The sequence below is a fragment of the Giraffa tippelskirchi genome, chromosome 8 (genome assembly GCF_054371585.1).
Source record: "Giraffa tippelskirchi isolate mGirTip1 chromosome 8, T2T-mGirTip1v1.2.pri, whole genome shotgun sequence".
Classification (NCBI taxonomy): Eukaryota; Metazoa; Chordata; class Mammalia; order Artiodactyla; family Giraffidae; genus Giraffa; species Giraffa tippelskirchi.
The window spans coordinates 150,485,554-150,508,593 of record NC_137282.1 but is presented as its reverse complement, the minus strand read 5'-3'; the positions used below and the strand labels follow the sequence as shown (position 1 = coordinate 150,508,593).

At 42.9% G+C, this 23,040-nt stretch overlaps 1 protein-coding gene and 1 long non-coding RNA gene across 4 annotated transcripts in view; both read left to right on the top strand.

The window, feature by feature from the left end:
- Positions 1–23,040, top strand: part of E2F3 (E2F transcription factor 3) — an 81,577-nt gene that overhangs the window by 17,133 nt on the left and 41,404 nt on the right. The window lies entirely within an intron of this gene.
- On the top strand, positions 5,092–8,181 carry LOC145516663 (uncharacterized). Its single transcript, XR_014061625.1, has 3 exons — positions 5,092–5,820; positions 6,029–6,139; positions 7,445–8,181. It is a non-coding gene; the product is annotated as an uncharacterized LOC145516663 (long non-coding RNA).

Below are 23,040 nucleotides of genomic sequence, written 5' to 3'. Positions count from 1 at the left end.
ATTGTATTAATTTCAGGTGCACAACATAGTGATTCAAATTTTTTATAGATTACACTCTATTTAAAGTTCTTATATGTAGACTTCTTTACATATATTGAATTTGTAGATTATATTATATATATTATGTTGAATATGTAGATACGTTCATATTCATATATATTCATATACATATTCATATATTGTATTGAATATGTAGATTTCTATACATATATTGGATTTCTGTCTCAAGGCACATATAGTAAAACGCTGGATTGTTGTTGTTTAGTCACTAAGCCACGTCTGGCTCTTTTGCAACCTCATGGGCTATAGCCTGCCGGGCTCCTCTGTCCATGGGATTTTTCCAGGGAAGAATACTGGAATGGGTTGCCATTTCCTTCTCCAGGGGATCTTCTCGACCCAAGGATTGAACTTATGTCTCCTGCATTGGCAGGTGGATTCTTTACCACTGAGCTACCTGGAAACCCCAAATGCTGGATAGGTAAGGCCAAATTGTCCCCCACTAAAAGCCAAAGCAATTCTTCTTCCTCTCACCAGTGTGGAGAATGCTTCTTTTCTCATACTTTTTACGATGTGAGATCACGTTAGTTGTTTTGCAGTTTCGCTTATGATGGTTTTGCTAGAAATGCTAGATACTATCTCCTGATTCTTGTTTTGTGTTTCTTTAATTATACGACTGTCATCACCACCACTGCTGCTATTATTACTGCTGCTGGTTAATAATATTTGTTGGATGTTTTATGTGACAGGATTGTTTTAAGCACTTTAAATGAAATTTCTAATTTAAAGTTCAACATCCCTGTGAATTTGGTATGAATACTGTTGTGATTTTACAGATGATGAAAGAGAGAGGAATTAGTCAATTTAAGCATCTCTGCCCAATGTATTTCTGTGAGTTGCTGCTTTGAATCCTTTATCATTTGTGTTTATACAGCTATTTATAGTTCTCTTACTGATTTATTGGAACTTTTCATGATTTACTGGAGCTTCTCAGATACTGCACTTCCTCTGTACGTATGTGTGTGCACACGTGTGCGTACTAAATATTTTTTTGCCAGTTTGTCGGTTTTCTTTTATCTATGAGATGTATTTCTCTGTACAGAAATTTTGCTCATTTTTTAATGTATACAATTATGGTCTTTGTCAGTTGGGCAGCCCTTCCTAATCCCCAAATTATAAACTATTCTCTGATTTCTTCTTCTGATCTTATAATTTTATTATTTTGATACTTAACCTCTTTGGAAGGGGGTTATGTGTAGGTGTTAAAGATCTGATGCTGTATTTTTCCCAAATGGATAGCCAGTTATACTATGCCATTTATTGAGTGGTTCAGCCTTTACCCATGGATTTGAAATGCCACTTTTGTTGTGTGTGTGTGTACATGTGCAGCCTCGTGCATGGATCTGTGTTGATCAGTCCCTGGACCTTCTGCTCTGCCCTACTGATACCTTTGTCTCTTTCTAAGGAAATACCGTCCCTCTAAATACAGTAACTTTATGCTATGTTTTGCTACAAATTAGAAAAATCCCATCCTCTTTCATCTTATACTTGGTTTTTTCATTAAAATTGCTTTTCATTATTGGTTCATTATCGGTTTTCATTATTCATTCTTTTTTATACATTCTTGCAATTGTACAGACTGGGTTTCTCTCTCCCCTACCCCCGTCAATTTGGCGCCATAAGAAAGATAACAGTTGCCTACTTTATTGTGACAAAACCACCACCACAGCAACCCGATTGAATAGTTTTGTACAGGAGGAATGGCAATGAGTGTCTTACATATATTATTTCATCTTGCAAAGCAACCCTCCCTCATCTGTAAAGGGGGAAGGTGAGGCTCAGTGGTTAAGCTGTTTGTCCCCAGCTACACTTCCAGACGAAAGGATTTCAAACCTCTCTCTTAACTCTGAATGCTCCCCGCCCACCCCCAGACACATGGAGTCTCTTCATGGGATACTTACAGGCCTTTGTCTGGGGTGGGTTATCAAGTGTTTCCATGTTCTGTGGGGCAGTTGATGGCACTTAAGCAGTCTTTATTGTGCGAAGAAGACCTAACAAGATCTCTCCTAAGGAGTCACACATTGGGGCAGCAAGAGTTGAAAGACCCGGCTTTGCCAAGAGTAGTTTTTCCAATTTAGGATGAGTCAAGGTGGGGCCACAGTGTAAAATATATAAAGTGAGAGGAGAGAAATCACTTAGCAGATGCTTCTTAGGCAGGACACTAGTTTAACTCGTCCTTGGCTCTGAGAGCATCATCGGGTCAGGGCATGGATCGTACAGAGGTGAGGCATACACAGCCCCAGATGTTAAAGGAGGGGCATTTTGATGGAAGAAGCCACAGACAGGACCCTGGGAGCTTCTATATTTTCAGAGAAAGGGCAGCACGTGTTGGAGGAACAAAGGTCTGCAGAGATCCTAAGAGGAGGGCTTAAACAGGGACTCTTTCTCTCTGTGTCTAAATCCATCTACCTACCAGTCTATGGGGCTTCCCACGTGGTGCAGTGGTAAAGAATTCACCTGCCAATGCAGGAGACACAAGAGCCGTGGGTTCAATCCCTGGGTTGGGAAGATCCCCTGGAGTAAAAATGACAACCCAGTTCAGTATGCTTGTCTGGAAAATTACCTGGACAGAGGAGTTGGTGGGCTACAGTCCACGGGGCCGCAAAGAGTCGGTCATGACTGAGCAACTGAGCACCAGTCTAAGCCTTCCCGTCCCATTGCTGGTTGCCTCTGGATTCAATTTCTCTCAGGTGCCTTCAGTGGGTTTTTAAGGGTGAACATCAGGAAAGTAATTTTCTTCGGAGAACTTTGAAACTGCCTCCCAAACAAGTCCAGCTGAGCTCCCACCAGGAGCCGTGGAAAAGTAATCCTATTTATTAGTAGTAGTATATTGATTTTGTGTGTAAAACGGACCCAGAGGCCTGTGACAATGAGTCCATTTGAAATTATAATTTAAAATACCTAACAGAATAGCTGGGCAGAACTACTACCCCCCGAATGTAAGTTATTAGATGCTTAGTGAATTTCTCGTGTGCAGTAAATTGGCAATCAGCAGGTCAAATTTTGTTTTTTAATATCCTAAATTATTTCATTTTTTCCTTTTCTTCAACAGTCACAGGTGTAAGGATAGAAGCATAGCTATTAAATCTCAGAGACCTATATAAAAATAATAATATATAGTTGTGCTTTGTTGTTCACTTACTTGTATAATCAGCCCACTTTACCATAAAACACAAGGCACTTCATCAAAGAATTCTTTTGCTGCATGACTGCACTCTAATTTTGTGAAAACTTGCAAGGTTTCCTTCCAGACTGAAAGGTAAATGTATGATTACTTTATTACCTATCTAGCACTGGCTGCCCAGCCTTGTTTTTTAGGTCTGCAGTTATGGCTGGTATATCTGTTTCAGTCCTACCTGCCCATTGGGCGAATCTTTCCAATCACCACCTAGTGTCCTAGGATTGTGACCCCCAGGTGGGCCATGGGGCTGCTCTGGGGGTGACCACGTGGTGCCAGGAACTCGGATGCCCTGGCTTCACCTCCGCTGACCTGAGCTTTCCCCTAGCTCCTGGGGCTGAAGTTTTAACTCTGCCCACTCTATTAGCCGTTCTTCTCCGTCTTTCTTTTAAAATATACTTTCACTTTTTCCTTCCCATCCACGCCCCCGCCACCCCCAATACAACTGCTTTTTTCCATTCTTGACAAATGATCTGTCCGCTGTAACCGTAGCTCCGTTGTGCTGATATCTGTTGAAATTAGACCTAGAATCTAAATGCGGCTTCATGGAACGATGGGTGAGACATTTTTCTCTTCGAGCAGCCTGTGATCTACTGCTACTCTAAACCACCTATCTGTACCTTCCCCACTATGATAACTGGGGGGGACGGGGGGGGGGCGATGAGGGGAAATGGGGAAAGGGACTTCGAATTAAAGGTTCTGTATAAGGCACTGCTGCGTGTGCCTCCATAATAAAGCAGCAGGGTGTTGCCCACCATTGCTAACTGCTCCCTCCCCTCAAGCATATTGAATGGACTTCAACCTCATTGCATTTCTTATCCTGTGATAGGAATTTCGATCCTTCCCTGTATTCACACCCACAGCTGCTTCTTACCCTAGTGGGACTTTGTAACCCAAAGATGAAACGTTTCACTTGTGCTTTAGGGAACGTGCTGCCCAAATGGCGTTTTCCTTTAGAAGTTCAAAACAATGATTGGGTCCCGAAACTACTCCTGCAAAAATAGGTGTGTGACAAATATGACTGTTGGAGGCGGGCCTGACTGTGCGGTGATTTCTTGGGAGGCTGCTTAGGAAAGAAGGATGGGCCAGGGCCAGCCAGCAGAGGGGTTTGCTGTGGGGTCAGGCTTCTCGTGGGGACCTGAGGCCTGGTGGGGCTCACAGCCTGGAAGGGCCAGGTCAGTTCTTTCACACCTTGGCTCATTTCTGATCTGTCAGGTGTGAGCGATCTTCATGGCCTCCTTCCGCTCAGATCCCTTGTGACTTTGTCCACTAAGCTACAGGGGTACTTGGGGGCTCAGGGTAGCCACTCAGCCGCACCCATGCATTGGGTGTTCCACTGGAGGTGACTGGGCCCCTAGCAAGGAGGGGAAATGACTGAGGGCGGGGTCCTCCCACCAGTCACCACACCCCTTCCCAGCCAGATCTCTTCTCCTCTTTTCAAGTCCTAAGGGTTAATTATGCTGTTTACTGTTTACATTTGCATTCCTGATAGTGCTCTTACACCTTGAGTTGGCTCCAGTTCATTTTCTAGTCTAAGTAGATCTCAGAAGCAGGGTGTGGTTCTCCTGGCCTTTGAGATGGGCACAGTTCAAGTGCAGCAGGCCTAGAGAATGCCACAGTCATTCAGAAATTGCTGAAGATAGCCACCTGCCCGCGGCGGGGACTTTGGTCCCTGCTGTCTAACGACTCACTGAATTGAAATTTAAGTTCTTGCAGTGATTCTGAGAAATACTGAGAAATGTTATTTCTGGGTTTCAGGTGAGGAAACGGAATGAAGGTCAGAGACATTTAGTGACTTGTTTTTCCCCCACGTTGAGGTTAAGAGGTTAGAACTTTGCAGTTACTTAGTTTTGAAATCTCTCGAGGTGTGGAGCTCAGCAAAGTTATTTCGCTTTTCTAGACGTCCGTTTACTCATCCATAAGGTGGGACAATTCATGGCCTGCGTCTCCAGATTGATGGAGAGACAGACGAGAAGGCACATCATAGAAAGCAACCAGAAGGTTAGGTCTTCCTAGATGTGGTGAGCAAGTAGGAGAGATGGGGCTGAAAACAGGTCTCCAGTCTAAACCTTGCATTAGCGCTCCACTTCCTCATATAAAGAGAATTAGAGGCGTCTTTAGATAGATAGACCTGTTGCATTTAATTATACTATAAATATGTTTGGAGCAATTTTGATCATGATTTGGTGCAAATTTTTTTATAACTTTTTTTCTCCCTTCTCTGTTATTCTAAGCTGCCCTACAATGACACTTTTAAAAATTGCCGGGAGCTTAAGACTAGAGAGAGAATCAAGACACTAATGGTTCTCCTAGGCCAGTGGTTCTCATCTGGAGCAATTGTGCCCTCCTGGGGATGGATATTTGACAATGTCTGGAGACATTTTGGGTTGTCATAACTGCAGGTAGGAGGCTGCTACTGGCATCTGGTGGGCAGAGGCCAGGGATGTTAAGCACCCTGAAATGCACAGGGGCAGCCCTCCTTGCAGCAAAGGATTGTTGTTGTTTAGTCGCTAAGTCGTGTCTGACACTTTTGCGACTCCATGGACTGTAGCCCACCAGGCTTCTCTGTCCAGGGAATTTCCCAGGTAAGAATAGTGGGGTGTGTTGCCATTTCCTTCTCCAGGGTATCTTCCTGACCCAGGGACTGAGCCCGTGTCTCAGGCCCCCAGTGTCAGCAGTGCTGAGGTTGAGAGGTCGTGCTCTCAGGTAATCCTACTTCGATTGCAGTCAGACTTTCTTCCGTTATTGCAGAATCATTTAAATCTTTTCAAACAAGGTGTATCATCTCCTAAGGTATAGCGTTTTCCATGTGAGCTGTCTTCTAAGTCCTGAAAACCTTGGACCATGTCTCGGCCGTAAGGGGAGGAGGAGACAGGAGAGGAAGTTGTTCAGCTCTTCCTTGAGGTGCGTAAAGCATTCAAACCCAATCAAAGTTTCTCAGCAACTTTCTCTTTTGTGTGTTTCTTTTCTCCCCAGGGTCATATAGCCTACATTAATGTTTTAGTTTTTGCGAACACTAGGTAAACAGTGGCCAGCTATACAAATAAAATGGGTTCTTACTACATTTTAATCGCTGTTTTTTATACAGGTAGTGTATGGCTTTTTGTTCCTACACATGGATTTCAGGGAAATTTTAATATTTATTCTTAAACTTTTTTATTTCTTTCAAATTGAATGACCATAATCGTTAGACTGAACCACCAGTTCTAATGGGAATCCTGTCTGTTAGAATACCAGCTTATTCGAACTAGTCATGCTTTGAGCATGTGGTTTATTGAAGTTAAAACAGGAAGTTTAAATTCTAAAAAGAAATCTTACTTATAAATCCTAATTTTGATAATTTTCCACTCTGGGATATTAAGGTAGGTAGGATTGCCATATAAAATAAAAGATGCCACATTCAATTAGAACTTCAGATAAACAAGTATTTTTAATTTAGTAGGTAGGATTGCCATATAAAATAAAAGATGCCACATTCAATTAGAACTTCAGATAAACAAGTATTTTTAATTTAAGTATGTCCCATGCAATATTTAGGATATACTTATAATAAATTATTTGCTGTTTGTGTGAAACTAATTCAGCTGAGTGTTCTGCATTGTTATTTGCTAAATCTGGCAACTCTAGTGATAGAACTCAGAGTATTGGAAAATACCAGGAAATACCACTCATGTCTGGCATCTCCCTGCATAACTTCATCTTGGATGTTGTACTTTACAAAACTGTTAAATAATACGTTTCAGACAATTATTTGCCAAAAGGATGGAAATAATTTTCTGAAGGCAATTTAGAAAATTTGTTTTGTGATCCCATTCATTGGTCTTTAAGGGTAGCTTGAATAAACTAGAAGTAATCTCATCTGAAGTTCAGAAGTGCCATATATTTGACCTTAAAACTCAGCTTCAGAGATGAAACCTGGATGGGAGAGAATCCTTTCTATGGTTTGACTTCCAGGGATTACCTGGAACTTAAACGAGGATTTAATCATCTCTAAACTCTTTCTGCTGCTCGTTAAGCGGTAGAATTCCTTTCAGTGCTGAAGGGCCAGTTACATCAAATGGAACAGGTAGATTGTAAAAGACTTTAGATTGGCTTTGGAAAAGAGCAAAACAAACAAACAAACAAACAAAATTCTTCTCTAAAAGACAGAATTTTTTATGGGACTTCCCTGGTGGTCTGGTGGTTGAGACTTTTCTCCTTCCAATGCAGGGGGTGTGGATTTGATCCCTGGTTAAGCAGCTGAGAAGCTAAGATCGATCCCACATGCCTCGTGGCCAACCAACCAAAAAACGTAAAACAGAAGCAATATTTTAACACTCAATAAAGACTTTAAAAATGGTCCACATTAAAAAAAGAATAAACAGTAAAAGAATTTGCAAGAATCTACTGAAAGCTTGCCTGCCCAAGTGAGTCTTCTGTAACCTTCCTCCCAATTATCTACTGGTACCCATTTTTACCCTTTGGGAGGAAAGCAGCTGTCATGGATGCCAACATCTTTTACATCTTTGTGGCCTGGAAATGGGTCCATCACAGAATGTTGCTGCCTTAAGGATGTTTTTGCCTCTGGAGGAAGAGCCAGCTGTGTCAACTGTCGTCACCTAACTGCACGTTCCCATCTCTTCCTGCAGTCCACCCTGCTTTCAGCCACCTCCGGTGCCAGCAGAGCTGCTTTTTGCTTTCTCCCAAGGAGCTTCTCTAGTGCCACACGCACTGCAGCCTACAAGTCAAGGGAGCTAACACCCCTAGAGGCAACCCTCCATGCCCTGGGAAAGGAAGGAAGCCATCAGTTAAATGGCCCTGCCTCCCAGAACAATTTTAGGGGACATTCTGTTACCCACGGCTGTGAACTGGTCCACACACTCTTAAACAATACACCTACCTCCTGCCCACTGCTGCTCACTTCTTCTCCCTGGGAGCACTTCCAAATAAACTGTTTGCGCCCAAATCCTTGTCTCAGTTTTTGTTTTTGGAAATGTCTAACGTTAAGACCGGAGAAGGCAATGGCACCCCACTCCAGCACTCTTGCCTGGAAAATCCCATGGACGGAGGAGCCTGGTAGGCTACAGTCCATGGGGTCGCCAAGAGTCGGACACGACTGAGCGACTTCACTTTCACTTTTCCCTTTCATGCACTGGAGAAGGAAATGGTAACCCACTCCAGTATTCTTGCCTGGAGAATCCCAGGGACGGTGGAGCCTGGTGAGCTGCCATCTATGGGGTCGCACAGAGTCGGACATGACTGAAGCGACTTAGCAGCAGCAGCAACGTTAAGACACCTGTTGCATTAGTTGCTAGGGCCGTCGTAACGAAATACCACTGACTGAGTGGCTTTAGCAACAGAAATTTATTTTTCAGCATTCTGGAGGCTGGCAAGTCCAAGATCAAGGTTAGGTTCAGTTCAGGCCAGCAGGGCCGGTTTCTCCTGAGGCCCTGCTCATCTTGGCTTGCAGATGGCCACCCTCTTGCTGCCTCTTCTCATGGACCCTGGGCATGTGGATCCCGGTGTCTCTGTGTGTGTCCAGATCTCTTCTTCTAATAGGGACACCAGTCTTTGTGCTAGGGCTCACATTAACGGCCTCTTTTTCACTTAGTCATCTCTTGAAAGACTCACTCTGAGGTACTGGGGGCTAGGGCTTCAACCCATGAATTCTGAGGTGGATGTTCTTCAGCCCAGAACACCTGTGAAGAAAAAAAGGTTGATGTAGAAATGAATTGTTGCGAAAGTTAGTCATTCAGTTGTGTCTGACTCCTTGCAACCCCATGGACTATAGCCCGCCAGGATCCTCTGTCCATGGGGTTCTCCAGGCAAGAATATTGGAGCTGGTAGCCATTCTCTTCTCCAGATGATCTTCCCAACCCAGGGATCAAACCCAGGTCTCCGGAGTTGCAGGCAGGTTCTTTACCGTCTGAGCCACCAGAGAAGCCTGCCCCACCATAATTATCTGGTCTCAAGTTTGTGGCTGTTTCCACAAAAATTTTCCATCTTGTCTATCCTAGGACCTTGGAGAGGTAGGTCTAGGAACTTGGAGTGGAAAAAAACTACAGTAGTTGGCTATCTTGCTTTAAATGTAGCGAGCGGCCTGTATGAGTCCACTCCCGCCCCCTACATTCTGGAGCAGTCATGCCAGGCAAGGCTGCCTCTTAGCCTGAAGGAACTTAATGTCTTAAAGAAGAAAAAGAGATCATTAGACATACATCAGCAGAAAACTGTTTGAGATACAACTGACTATATGGTACAGTCCATGAACTTTGAAGTTTAGGAGAGACAGGCTGCTTCAGTGGGGTTGAATTTCTTGTCCCTGAAGGAATGATCAGATTATGACAGGTCATGGTTGAATTAGGTGATTTGTGGAACTCCTACCCTGAGATTCCCTGATTGAGAGACCAGTGTGGCCTGGAGCGTGTGAACACGTGTGATAGATGGAGGGAAGAAGGGAAGGTTACGGCAGAGATGAACAGAGCCTCTTTCGGGGTCTTGGAAGAGACCCGAGGGTCTGTGAGAGGAAACGCTGACAGGTCATGGTGCAGTCAGGTGTGTGGAAGGAGAGGGACCTTTTTATGTGTTTTCTCAAGGGTCCCACAGCACAAAGGAAGATGCTCAGTGTGGTGTTTTGTGGGAAGGAAGGGGGGTCTAGGGAGTAGAGCAGCTTTTTGGAGGGAAATAAGTTGGGAAGTAAGAAGGCCTGAGCCAAGTTTCTTCCTGCCTCAGAGCCTTGGTACTTGCTGTTCCCTCTGCCTGGAATGGCCTCCCTCACGTCTTCCCACGTGGCCATGGTTCCTGGTCGTGACTGACTCAGCCGACACTTCAGAAAGGGCCCTGCCACCAGCCAATCTAAAAATGCCCCTCTCCCACCAGCTACTCTCTCCTCTTCTTGTGTTTTGTGTCACACTAACCTCCACCTGGACCTGGGCTCTTCACCCAGTACCTAGAATGTTCCCCGCCACTTACCAGGTGCCTGGTGAATATTTGCTAAATGAAAGAACTCGATTGGGCTCCAGGGCCCGGACCGTCCGGTTGACTAGCTGTCCTCGTGGACTTGGCTTCCAGGTCCGGTGCACTGAGTTGCGAGTCTATTGCAGTGTATTAAGGATACCTTTCTTTTCAGTTGCTGGCAGTAGGTGGACTAGCTGAGATTTGGGAGGTTGAAGGTCACTAAGAGTTTCCTCAGCATCTCACTAATTTTTTTTTTAAGGTCATATTTACTTAGTCCAGTTCAAACATTTACTGAGTGCCTGTCTTGCAGCTGTGTGTTGTGCTGTGCTTAGTTGCTCAGTTGTGTCGGAGCCTACCAGGCTCCTCTGTTCATGGGATTCTCCAGGCAGGGATACTAGAGTGGGTTGCCATGCCCTCCTCCAGGCTGTGCATTAAACTTACTGTTAAATAGGTCTCAGGAATCACAGAACAAATAAGACCTCAAGGAAATCACAGGCCAGTGTATTTTTTTGTTTTGTTTTTTTAAGTTTGCAGTAAATTTTTTTTCTTTCAATAATTTTATTTATTTATTTTTGGCTGTACTGGGTCTTCGTTGCCACGCAGGCTTTTCTGTAGTTGCATAGAGCAGAGCCTACTCTCCAGTTGTGGTTCATGGGCTTCTCATCGTGGTAGTTTCTCTTGTTGCAGAGCACGGGCTCTAGGTTGCTTGGGCTTCAGTAGTGGGCTCAGTAATTGCGGTTCCTGGGCTCGAGGGCACCAGTTCAGTAATTGTGGCACACTGGCTCAGTGGCTCTGTAGCATATGGGGTCTTCCCGGGTCAGGGATTGAATCCATGTCTCCTGCATTGGCAGGTGGATTCTTTACCATTGAGCCACCAGGGAAGGCCCCAGTGTCTATGGTTCTTGAGGGGTTCCCAAATAGAATTCTAGATTTTCTTTCTTTATTTTTACTAGCCTCTAACTGAAATTTGGGGCTTCCCAGATGGCTCAGTGATAAAGAGTCTGCCTGACAATGCAGGTGATGCAGGTTGCATCGGGAAGATTCCCTGGAGAAGGAAATGGCAACCCACTCCAGTATTCTTGCCTGGGGAATCCCACGGACAGAGGAGACTGGCGACCTATGGGGTTGCAAAAGAGTGACACATGACTTAGCAACTAAACAGCAATGACTGAAATTTAGCATTTCTTTTCATTATGAATGTAGGGAATAAATCAGAGCAGTACTGACAGTACCTATGACTTCATCACCTATAGAAATCACAGATATTTTCATATCAGTTCAGTTCAGTCGCTCAGTCATGTCTGACTCTTTGCGACCCCATGAAGAGCAGCACGCCAGGCCTCCCTGTCCATCACCAACTCCCAGAGTTTACCCAAACCCATGTCCATCGAGTCGGTGATGCCATCCAGCCATCTCATCCTCTGTCATCCCCTCTCCTCCTGCCCCCAATCCTTCCCAGCATTAGGGTCTTTTCCAATGAGTCAACTCTTTGCGTGAGGTGGCCAAAGTATTGGAGTTTCAATTTTCATATCACATTACACTTATTGGCAGATATCTTGAAACGCTCATCACAGCTTCAAAATGACAGTGATTTTTGGACCTGCTATTGGATATTTTTATTGAATGCTTAGTAAAACACACAGATTACTATATCATAAATGTCTTTTTAATATTTCGAGTAGCTGTATCTATCTCAATACAAGTGTTTCCTTTATGATCCTGTGTATTTTATCTTAGGCGTATAAAAACATTAGTCTGAGCAAGCGTTCATGGGCTTCCCCAGAAGACCAAAGGAGCCCATGGCACAAAAGAAGTTAAAGAGCTTTAGTGGAATTATGTTAAAAAAACACACAACAAACAAAAACCGAGTACTATCACTTTATCTTAAATTAGGATAGTTAGTAATTCCAATCAAAAATGATCCCCTGCTCTGGGCTTACTGATTCTTTTTGAATCTTCTTCCGGCCCCCAGGATCTTTTGTAATTTTGAGATGGACCTTGTGTGAAAGATTCTTTTTTTCTCGTAGTTTGACTGGAAGATGTACTCACCTTGACAGGACTGTAAGAGGATATTGCAAGCTTTGATGATAGAGCAGAAAAATCTTAGGACAGCTGGTCAAAACAAGCTTGTCCTGCCTTGTGGGAGGGACAGGGCTTTCAAATGATCTTTTGGTGTAAGACTTTAATTAAAAACAGCCTAAATTCACTTGTGGCAAGAATTTATTAAAGGAAAATAACCATGAGTAAGTCTCTGTTGTGGTCTAAAGAAAGGAGCATGCCATCAGGGGTCAGGAGGCTTGAATCCTGGTGAACTTGGTGCAGAGTACCCAAGAAACCTCAAACTGGTCACTTAACAGTTTGTGATGCATATAATTAGGGGGTGGTTTGGTCACTAAGCTCTGAGAGTCTCTGAACCTGAAGACACGATGATCTGTGACATATTTACATATAGTTTAAACTGTGATGTCAAGGTATTAGAAGAACAACTTACCAGTGATACATCTCAGTTTCACTTCTCGTGCGAGACCCACTAAAAGCGTCTCAATGCATCAGTGGATTCTTCGGTGTTAACAAAAGTGTTCTGCTTGTCCCTTCTCTAGAAAATACATAGAGCAATGCAGGTTTCTTCCAAAACGCCGTTTTATTCAGTTTAACTGTCATACCTTGGAAGCTTTACTTCTTGGTCTCGTTTAGGATCCAAAGGGGGCCAGGTAGCTGAATATCCTTTCCCTGCCCGACACCCCTTTCACTGCTGCAAACTTTTTAACGCCTCTGGGCATCCTTGGAATGACTGAGCACTGGGGACCAGTCTCGCGCCACACTGAGCAGAGCGAGTGGCTTCTACTCTTCAAAATCAGCAAAGGAGCCTGGCAGGTGGAGAGGAGGGGAGGTGGGGAACCTAGAGAGTGACCAGTTCCAGGCATACTCCATGGAGAGAGGCCCTGGAGTATGGCGCCAGAGCCAGGACAGTTGGCATCTGCCTCCAGCCCTCGCTATAGCACTGATGTGCTGGTGGGCATCACCGTGGATGAATGAGGTCCCACTGGATTATTTCAGAATATTTCATGGTTTTTATGTGTTCTGCCCAGCAACAGCTCTTTGAAGTAGTTTACTAGTGGATCCATTTTACAGAGGAAGAGCTTGAGACCTAGGTTGGTTATAACTTGTCCAAAGTCATGTAAAAAATTAATAGTCCACCCTGAATATGTGGCGACTTGAATATTGCTTGGGCTTTTTGACTTGATAACAAGACCAGACCGCTTTAGCATAGTGAAAGTTGTAAAAGTTTACTAAGTCAGTTTGTTAACTTTGAAAAAACAAAAAAGAGGGGGAACAATATGCGTTACTAAAATTCATTGCACTGGCTGAATACCGTAATTAAAGGGATACCAGAGGTAAGAAGAACGAGCTTTTGTTATTCTAGAATAATAAAAGTGTTGTTAGTCCCTCAGTCATGTCCAACTCTGCGACCCCATGAACTATAGCCCGCAAGGCTCCTCTGTCCATGGAATTCTCCAGGCAGGAATACTAGAATACTGGAGTGGGTTGCCATTCCCTTCTCCAGGGGATCTTCCCAACCCAGGGATCGAACTCGGGTCTCAACAATTGTTATTACAGCTCCTTCTTTCCTTGCTTTCTTGTTCCTCTCAACCTCCCCTGGGGAAAAAGAGAACTTTGTCAAAACTAAGATCATACACCAAAGAACTGCCTTTGTGAAAAAGGAATATTTGCGTTTTCTCAGAACATTTACAGTAGAATGGAAATTCTAGATTTTCTTCCTCTCTCTGTATATTAGAAGCTTTCTCTCATTAGCAGCCCTTTCCCCCCTCCCTTAAACAAAAGTACCGGGCAGGAGTAGGAAAGCATGAAGGTAAAGAGATCACAGTGACTGTAATTCAAGCCCTTGAATTCCAGTAAAGTTCTAATAATTTGGACTTACATAAAATTGTAGCCATTAAGTCCATTTAGGGAGCAGGGAAATCTTTCATACCTTTTAAAACATCAAAAATCAACATTCCCAGGTGGGATGTACTACCAAGAAAATGAAGTCTCTTGGATGGACCTAACTGATATGGAAAGTGAAAGAAACATCAGTCATTGCCAACTACAGGTGACCGGTCATTTTGAATAGAATTTATCAGCTTTTGAAATGGCATTAATTTAAAAGGAACAATTTTTCTCTCTAGGGCAAAACTGTTCTTATTCTGGCTTCTGATACCCTTGATCTATCAGAAGAGTATAAAAATTGGCTGATGCAAATCCAATTTGGAAAAGAAACAGCATTCTAATCTACAGAAAACATTAGATGATTCTCAAAATGTTGGTTCTGCAGTGTTCATATATTGCTTTACTTAGGTTGGCCAAATGTTGGCAAAATGCATTTCATAACCCAGTTTCTGTTTTGATCCCTGGTCCAGGAAGATCCCCTGGAGAAGGAAATGGCAACGCACTTCAGTATTTTTGCCTGGAAAACCCCATGGACAAAGGAGCCTGGTGGGCTACAGTCCGTGGGATCCCAAAGAGACAGACATGACTTAGCAACTGAACAACAGCAGCAATGTTCTGTTTAGTTGGGGAGAGTGAAGAGCGATTGATTTGGAGAAGCAGCTAATATCCATAAGGGGAAGAAATCCAACACGGAATTCTGAGTAGACATGAACAGGAAAAAGTGAAAAGCCACTCAGTTGTGTAACCAACTTGCTATTGAAAGGACTTTGGAGATTCTCTACTTAGTACTTTTGCTTTGCTGCTTAGGAACTGAGTCAGAGAAATCGATTGCCCAGGGTCAGAGAGAGCCAGTGGGAATGCTGCCTTTTTCATTACCACCTTCCCCATGCCATCTGTATTCTCCCGCCGTGCTTGGTTATAAGATTTATTTAACGACATGTGTTGACCTAGGATTATTTGTGATGGTGAATACCACAGATTTGACTGGGTAATGTGATCCTTTTTATTTGCTTTAAGTTAACTTTAGCCCTTAGCATGGTGTGTTGGAAAGGGCACTAAACTTGGATCCAGAAGACTTGAGTTCAAGTTTCAGCTTCGACCTTAGCGTCTCTTCAGCAAATCTGAGAGCCCTGTATTCTTAATCCATAAAATGGGGATAATAATACCCAATTTACCCTCCACAGCGTGAGGATTAGTTGTGAAAAGCTTTGTAAAGTATAAAGTACTAAATAAACATAAGGGTATTCATGTTTCCATATTTTGCTCACCCTAATTTGCATAATCAATACAAATGCTTTTTCTCTGTTCTTACTCTGAGTATCTTTTCCCATTAGAATTTCTAGATGCTAGGAATGATAGCATCTCTCTTGATCTGGCCTTTGTCTCAAGGTGTATACACTCAAAATAGTACCTCTGGTGCAATTTGTCAGTCCTTCGGTCTGTCTCAGATTTTTGATTCATTTGACATGAAGCAAATGTTCAAACCTATATTGTGAAAATCCTAGCGTTCTCCATTGGGGAAGTGGAGAACTGAGTATGGTTTGTAATAAGAGCATCACTTTAAAACAACCCACCTAGGCAACACAGACTGGAAGGAGATCTGGTAATCGCACTCTTTTGTTCTTCTATGAATATAGCCGATCTGGGCAATTTGGGCACCAGAGGGAATTTTTAGGCATGAGTTATCTGGTTAAGTTAGCCAGATAATTGCCAGCTGTCTCCTCTGCTCTCTGTTCTGTAGACCCCAGCCTGAGTAATTGTCTTGTTTACTCATGCAAGCAAGTTGCTGGTTTCCATTTTCAAACAAAACCGAACTACATATTAGAATGGTATTTTAATTGAGCTATTTTTGCCGCTGATTCAAAGGTCCCCCAATCTCTTGCCAAAGGAGTTGCCCAGATGAGAACCCATGAATTTAGTTGATTTGGAGGGGTTCCCTTGTTGACTCTGGGAAGGACTTACAGACAATAAAAGAGATTTGGAAGTTGATGGTCTGAGATTTTGTGAAATATTCAAAACTTATCTCACATTCTGACCAAATATTTTTCTTCTAATTTTCCTAACTAAATGGAAACTCCAGCTGTATAAATAATGATTTTTGTTTGAAAATATTTCTTCCCTTGTTTTTAGAACCATCAGGGGAATTAAATTATAAATAAGTAGCAGCAAAGAGCTGCTTTGTCAATGTGAAAACAAATGTAAATGGCTGAAATTTTGAACTGAATTCTAGAATGTAGACACCACCCTTCCACATGGGTTGACAAAGCAAGCTGCCCTCTCAAGAGGGAGGAAGGTGTTTACTCACATGTTTCATTTTGTTTGTGTGTATGTTTATTCTTAATTTATTTGCCCATTTCTCTGTTGGATCTGATTTTAATCCTGCAGTTCTTTCCACATACTTTTAACTGATTACCAGTGCAGTGACATGTCCCTCTGTACCCATCTTTTTTTCTTCCTATTTTTTTCCTTTAAAAAAAAAGGGGGGGGACTTACCTGGTAGCCCAGTGGTTAAGACTCCTCCTTCCAATGAGGAGGGGTGTAGGTTCGATCCCTGGGCAGGGAGCTAAGACCCTACATGCTTCAGGACCAAAACACTCAAACCAAAGCAAAACAAAAAACAAGCAATATTGTAACAAATTCAATAAAAACTTAAAAATGGTCCACATCAAAAAAAAAAATCTTTGAAAAATTCACCTTTCACTGACCTCCCAAACCTCATCCTACTTTAGCATATGTAATGAAAATACTTTATGACTCATGCTTTCTGTATGTTTGTATTTTGTTTATAAACTCCAGTGGAGAGAGCAGTGAGCCATCAGCCTAGCCAGCCAGGGTATCCTCTGCCCAATACTTCACCTGTTGCTGTGAAATCCCCTTATCAAAACATTGTGTGGGGACTTCTGTGGTGGTCCAGTGGTTGAGACTCCAAGCTCTCATTGCAGGGGGCATGGGTTCGATCCTCGGTCAGGGAGCTAGATCCCACACACCGCAACTAAAGATCCCATATGCCCCAATGAAGATTGAAGATCCTGCATGCTGCAACTAAGACCTGGTGCAGTCAAATAAATAAAATGAAACTCAATTATAATGATAAGATAAACAGAATAAATATAAACAAGTAAAATTAAAAAAAAACAACAACACGTTTTGTGCTATCAGGACCCTTTGTCACACTTTCTGGAAAACTGTCCCTGTACATCAAGGATGTAGTCACATTATTGAACTATAAGCTTCAGAGATTTTGAACTCATCTTTCTTTGGAGGGAGTTGTATTCGCCATTCTACAAACACTTAACCAATGCATATTTTGTGGCAGAGATATTACTACCAAAGAAATGGTAATAATGAATTGTTTTTATTTAATTATAATAACCTAGGTTAATAGTGTCACCATTATCTTACATTGAACATTCCTGTAGAATTATTCAGTAGAAACAAGTGGTTGCTGTGATTTTTTTTTTTTTTTTTTTGCTCTGAATTTTTACCTTAGCCCTAGCTTACTTCCTGTCATGAAAGTTATATATCCATCTGTCCAAAAAAGAGAAGAAAATTTAGCCCGCCTCCCCTGCCTGTCAGGGAGAGCAAAAACCATCTGCACATCTCGAGGCTTCGCCTCTGTCTCTCAAGCTTCTTGGTAGGAAGTCAGTGACATCAGTACAAAAAGGCCGTTTTTCTTACTTAGGATTTGGTCTGCTCTCTGGAAACCAGTGGAGACACTGAAGTTTTCTTTCCATAATGTTCTTAAGTGTTGGTAGTTACCGTCTCTGTGAAAACTCGTTAGGAATGAGTTCTTTTCCTCTGGACTGGGAAGTCACACGCTGGAGCTCACAGTGGAACAACAGGATGGAGGATCACAAAGCTGCTTTAACTCTCAAATGTATTTCAGCTTACTTCTGCCAGGAGTAATTTCAGTGGATATCTCACTGTGTACATACAGATGGTCGAGGAGAGGGAAAGTGGTCAGGGGTCGGGGTGGGGAGACCTGGCCATCCAGTGAAGCCCATACCGGGGAAGGACCTGCAGGGGCGAGCATATCCTTTAGGAATCTTTGTTTAGTTAGTTTGTTTTATTGTGGTAAGATATATATAACATAACATTTGTCATTTTTAGGTGTGTAATTCAGTGACATTACATTTATAATGTTGTACAACCATCACCACTATTTCAAGGATTTTTTTTCCCATCCCTAATAGAAACTTGCTACCTGCCACACAGTAACTCCCCACATCCCCTACCCCCCAGTCCCTGTAACCACTGTTGTACTTACTGTCTTTGAACTTGACTACTGTGAGTGCCTCATACAAGTGGAATGGTAGACTATTTGTCCTTCTGTGTCTGCCTTATTTCACTTTGCCTAGTGTCTTTGAGGCACATCCATGTTGTAGCGTATATCAAAATTTCATTCCTTTTCATGGCTGAATAATATTCAATTGTGTACATATACACCCGTTTGTTTATCTGTTCATCTTTCAATGGACTCTTAAGTTGTTTCCATCTTTGGGCTATTGTGAATAGTCTTGCTATTAACACTGGTGTAGAAACATCTTAGTTCTTGCTTTCAATTCCTTTGGGTGTAGATCCAGCAGTGGGATTGCTGGGTCATATGGCATTTCCATGTTTAACTTTTAGAGGAACCTCTGAGCTGTTTTCCACAGGACTTGTTTTCTACATTCCCACCAGCCTTGCACAAGTCTGGGAATCCTTGTTTTGACCCCTATGAATGCCACCTAACTCGAATTTGCTCACCAGGCCTCATTCCTCACTGGGTTACCCATGAGTAACTGTTTTTACTATCTGGTGAGCTGGCTGTGGTTGGGGAAGGGAGCGTTTTTGTTGTGTTGTTACCTGGTTGGACATGGCAGCTTGTTTATGAGTTGTAGGAAGGCTTCCTGAGGCCTGGCTATGGTGCTGTGGTCTCTGTGCATGGCAAAGGCTCGCCCTCCCTCCAGAAGCAGTTTACTTTCCAGTCTTTTCATTCTCTCGGTTGCCGTCTTAATAGCTGCCAGGTCGTCTAAATGAAAAATTTATCTTGTGCTGCTTACCCAAAGGAAAGGCTCCTCACATGTCACATATTATTTTACCAATTATCTTGGTAACTTCTGTACTTTTCATTTCTTCAAGCAAAGGTTAGAATTATTTGAGTCTCCATAGCCTTCAACTTTTTACACCTTTTTATAATTAGTTAGTAACACTAAACTAAGCAAACTTTAGAATTATTTGAAATGCTATGACACCTTCAATTGCATATGTGCTTGTGTGTGTGTGCACACTTATATTTGGACATGATTCTTTTCCTTCATCAATGCAGATAAAGCCTTTCATTTAGGTTTGCGAAATAATCATTTTTATGGAAATCTGAGATTTTTTTAAATTAAATTTTTAATTAGTTAATTTAATTAAATTTTAAATTAATTTTTTACATTTATTTAATTGGAGGCTAGTTACTTTACCATATTGTGGTGGTTTTTGCCATACATCAACATGAATCAGCCACGGGTGTTCATGTGTCCCTCGGTCCCAAACGCCCTTCCCACCTCCCTCTCTACCCCATCCCTCTGGGTTGTCTCAGAGGACCAGCTCTGAGTGTCCTGCTTCATGAATTGAACATGCACTGGTCATCTGTTTTACATTTGGTAATGTACATGTCTCAATGCTATTCTCTCAAATCATCCCACCCTCACCTTCTCCCACATAATCCAAAAGTCAGTTCTTCACATCTATGTCTCTTTTGCTGTCTTGCATATAGGGTCATCATTTCTTTCTAAATTGCATATATATGTGTTAATATACTGTATTGGTGTTTCTGTTTCTGACTTACTTCACTCTGTATAATAGGCTCCAGTGTCATCCACCTCGTTAGAACTGATTCAAATGAGTTCTTTTTCATAGCTGAGTAATATTCCATTGTGTATATGTACCACAACTTCCTTATCTATTCATCTGCTGTTGGACATCTAGGTTGCTTCCATGTCCTGGCTATTGTAAACCTATGAAACCTTTTATATTGTAACCTTTGAAACATTTGCATGAAGTAGGTAGCTTGAGCATCATTTTTTTGGCAGATGAAGAAGTGAGAATGTCTGTCAATGAGGAAAGCTGGACCTGCCCACATTCCCTTGAGGGTATGATGTGGGAAAGGCCAGTGTAGACCGGGTACCATCATCTGTGGTGGGAGCTGTGTAGGCACAAGTGGGGGCAGAGACATCTGCTTTCATTTCTGTCTCTCTCTGTTGCCGTATCCTTTTTGGGTCCTCACTCTTTTTCTCTTCCTGGATTACTATGCTGGATATGGGCATAACCGTCCCACATCACAACTCGTCATTTCCCCACACCCTCACACTTTACAAAATACACACTTTCTTCATCTGGAATCCCCAGTATGGGGATAATCCCCGTTATCCCCAGGGATCTGGGATAATGTTTTTTGAAAACTGGAGTGCTTCAGATGCTTTCTCAGCCTGTGTGAATTCCCATGGCTTTATTGCCTATGGAAATTATTTGACTGTGTGTGTACGAATATAGGGGCTTCCCTGATAGCTCAGTTGATAAAGAATCTGCCTGCAGTACAGGAGACCCTGGTGTGATTCCCGGGTCAGGAAGATCTGCTGGAGAAGGGATAGACTACCCACTCCAATATTCTTGGACTTCCCTGGTGGCTCAGCTGGTAAAGAATCTGCCTGCAGTGTGGGAGACCTGGGTTTGATCCCTGAGTTGGGAAGATCCCCTGAGGAAGGGAAAAGCTACCCACTCCAGTATTCTGGCCTGGGGAATTCCAAGGATTGCATAGCCCATGGGGTCGCAAAGAGTTGGACACAACTGAGCTACAATATGGGCTTCCCTGGTAGCTCAGACAATAAAGAATCCACCTGCAATGCAGGAGACCTGGATTTAATCCCTGGGTTGGGAAGATCCCCTGGAGAAGGGAATGGCAACCCACTCCAGTATTCTTGCCTGGAACATCCCATGGACAGAGGAGTCTGGTGGACTACAGTGTACTAATATTGCATGTCTTCCGTAAGTTAAAAGTTAGTGGTTATTTTATTTTATTTATTTCAGTTTAATTTCCTATCAACTATTTGATCATTGTTTAGCTTGTAAGTTTTGTTGAGATAAAAGTTCCATATTAGTGCCTTGAACCTATGAAGACACATTAGTGTCTTCCCTATGGTGTCTTGTACCACACATTTATGATTTGATACGGTACTTTCGAGCAAAGAGGTATTTTTTTTGGGGGGGGGTAGGTGCCGCAGCATGCAGGATCTTAGTTCCCAGGTCAGGGATTGAACTGGTGGCCCCCTGTACTGGGAGTGTGGAGTCCTAACCGCTAAACCACCAGGGAAGTCTCGCAAAGAGATTTTTAACATTAGATACTCATGATTCATCACAAGTTCAGCCTCCGTGAAATCAGCTTCATTCAGACCCTTGAAATGTTCAGTGTGTTTTGCAGAAGAGTTGCGTAGCTGACACCGTGAACAGATTAAGCCAGCCAGGACACACTCAGTTGTGTCAACCTCTCTGTGACCCCACGGACTGTAGCCTCCACCAGGCTCCTCTGTCCATGGGATTTTTCAGGCAAGTATACTGGAGTGGATTGCCATTTCCTACTTTAGGGGCTCTTCCCAAGCCAGGGGTCGAACCTGTGTCTCTTGCATCGACAGGCAGATTCTTTACCAGCTGTGCCACCTGAACAGTTTAAAGGTTTATCCATCTCTTAGTTCATCCCTTCACAAAACAAGAACATCTAGTTTCTAGTATGATCCCTAGTAGCCCTCAAAAAATGTTAGTTTCCATCTCCACCTGTCCAAGTCATGGGTCTATTTCTCTTTATCCTGTTGTGTGTCAGTTCCTTACTGTGACTGATTCCAGAAGAAAAGGCAGGAAAGCAGAGTGTGCACCATCCTGGCAGTTCTGCTCACCTTGTTCACATCCTCACCCAGTAGCAGCAGGATCCTTGGAAATGAAGTGTTATGTCAAAAGACAAAAAGAACAGAGAAAACACATTTTATTTCTTAACTGTTCAATTCAAGACTTTCTACTAAGTCTGAGGAAATGTTGCAGAGTCAATCCAAAGGCCTTGGAAAGTCACCCAGAGTCATGAATGAGTGTAGTTTATGGCCAGGATGTAGCATCAGGACCTCTGAGCTTTCATTCTGATGCTAAGTTCCCTGAAGGCAGGTATCACACGGGACCCAGGTCTAGCCCAGTTTCTGCCACATAATAGGTGAATGTTTTTTGGAGCTGAATTGCCTTGGTCCTGCCACGCCTTGAACCCTTGGTCAAATCACAGCCTTTTGAACCTCAGGCTCCTCCTCAATCAGGGCGGGAAGTGGGGAGCAGGTCATTGTGAGTTGTTGCTTTTGTGTAAGAATCAGTGTATTTTTTCCATTTTCCAAGACATGACATTTTTTGGCGGATGTCATCTGCCTCTTAGCATTGATCTCTCCATTCATGTATGAAACGATGGTACATCTTGCAATCTGGGCTTCTCAGAGCCAAGGGCTTTGTTTTCTCATCCACTCTTGGTGGGAAATTGGGTATTACAAAGACAGGTTCTGGGATTTAGAAGACGGGTTCAGGTGGCTGCTCTCTCTGCCATTGTTTCCTCATCTGTGCCATAGGAGTTCAGGAAAGATGAAATAATAATTTTGAGCACCCCAATTCAACTTTCAGCAGAGGCTCAGTGCATGTTAACTATAATTATTTCACCAAAAGTTTAGGGACTTACTCCTGAAAGTTCAAGGAACACCCCCTCGACACACATACAGGGGTTGGGTAATACGACCGGCAATGCTTAAGCTGGACATACACTGACCCCTGATGTAAAATACTTGTTTCTGGGTTAGGAAGTGAAAAGAGATTTGTAACCCACCCTTTGTCTTATTTTTGACAGGATAGACAACTCTCTCTCTGTATATATATAACCT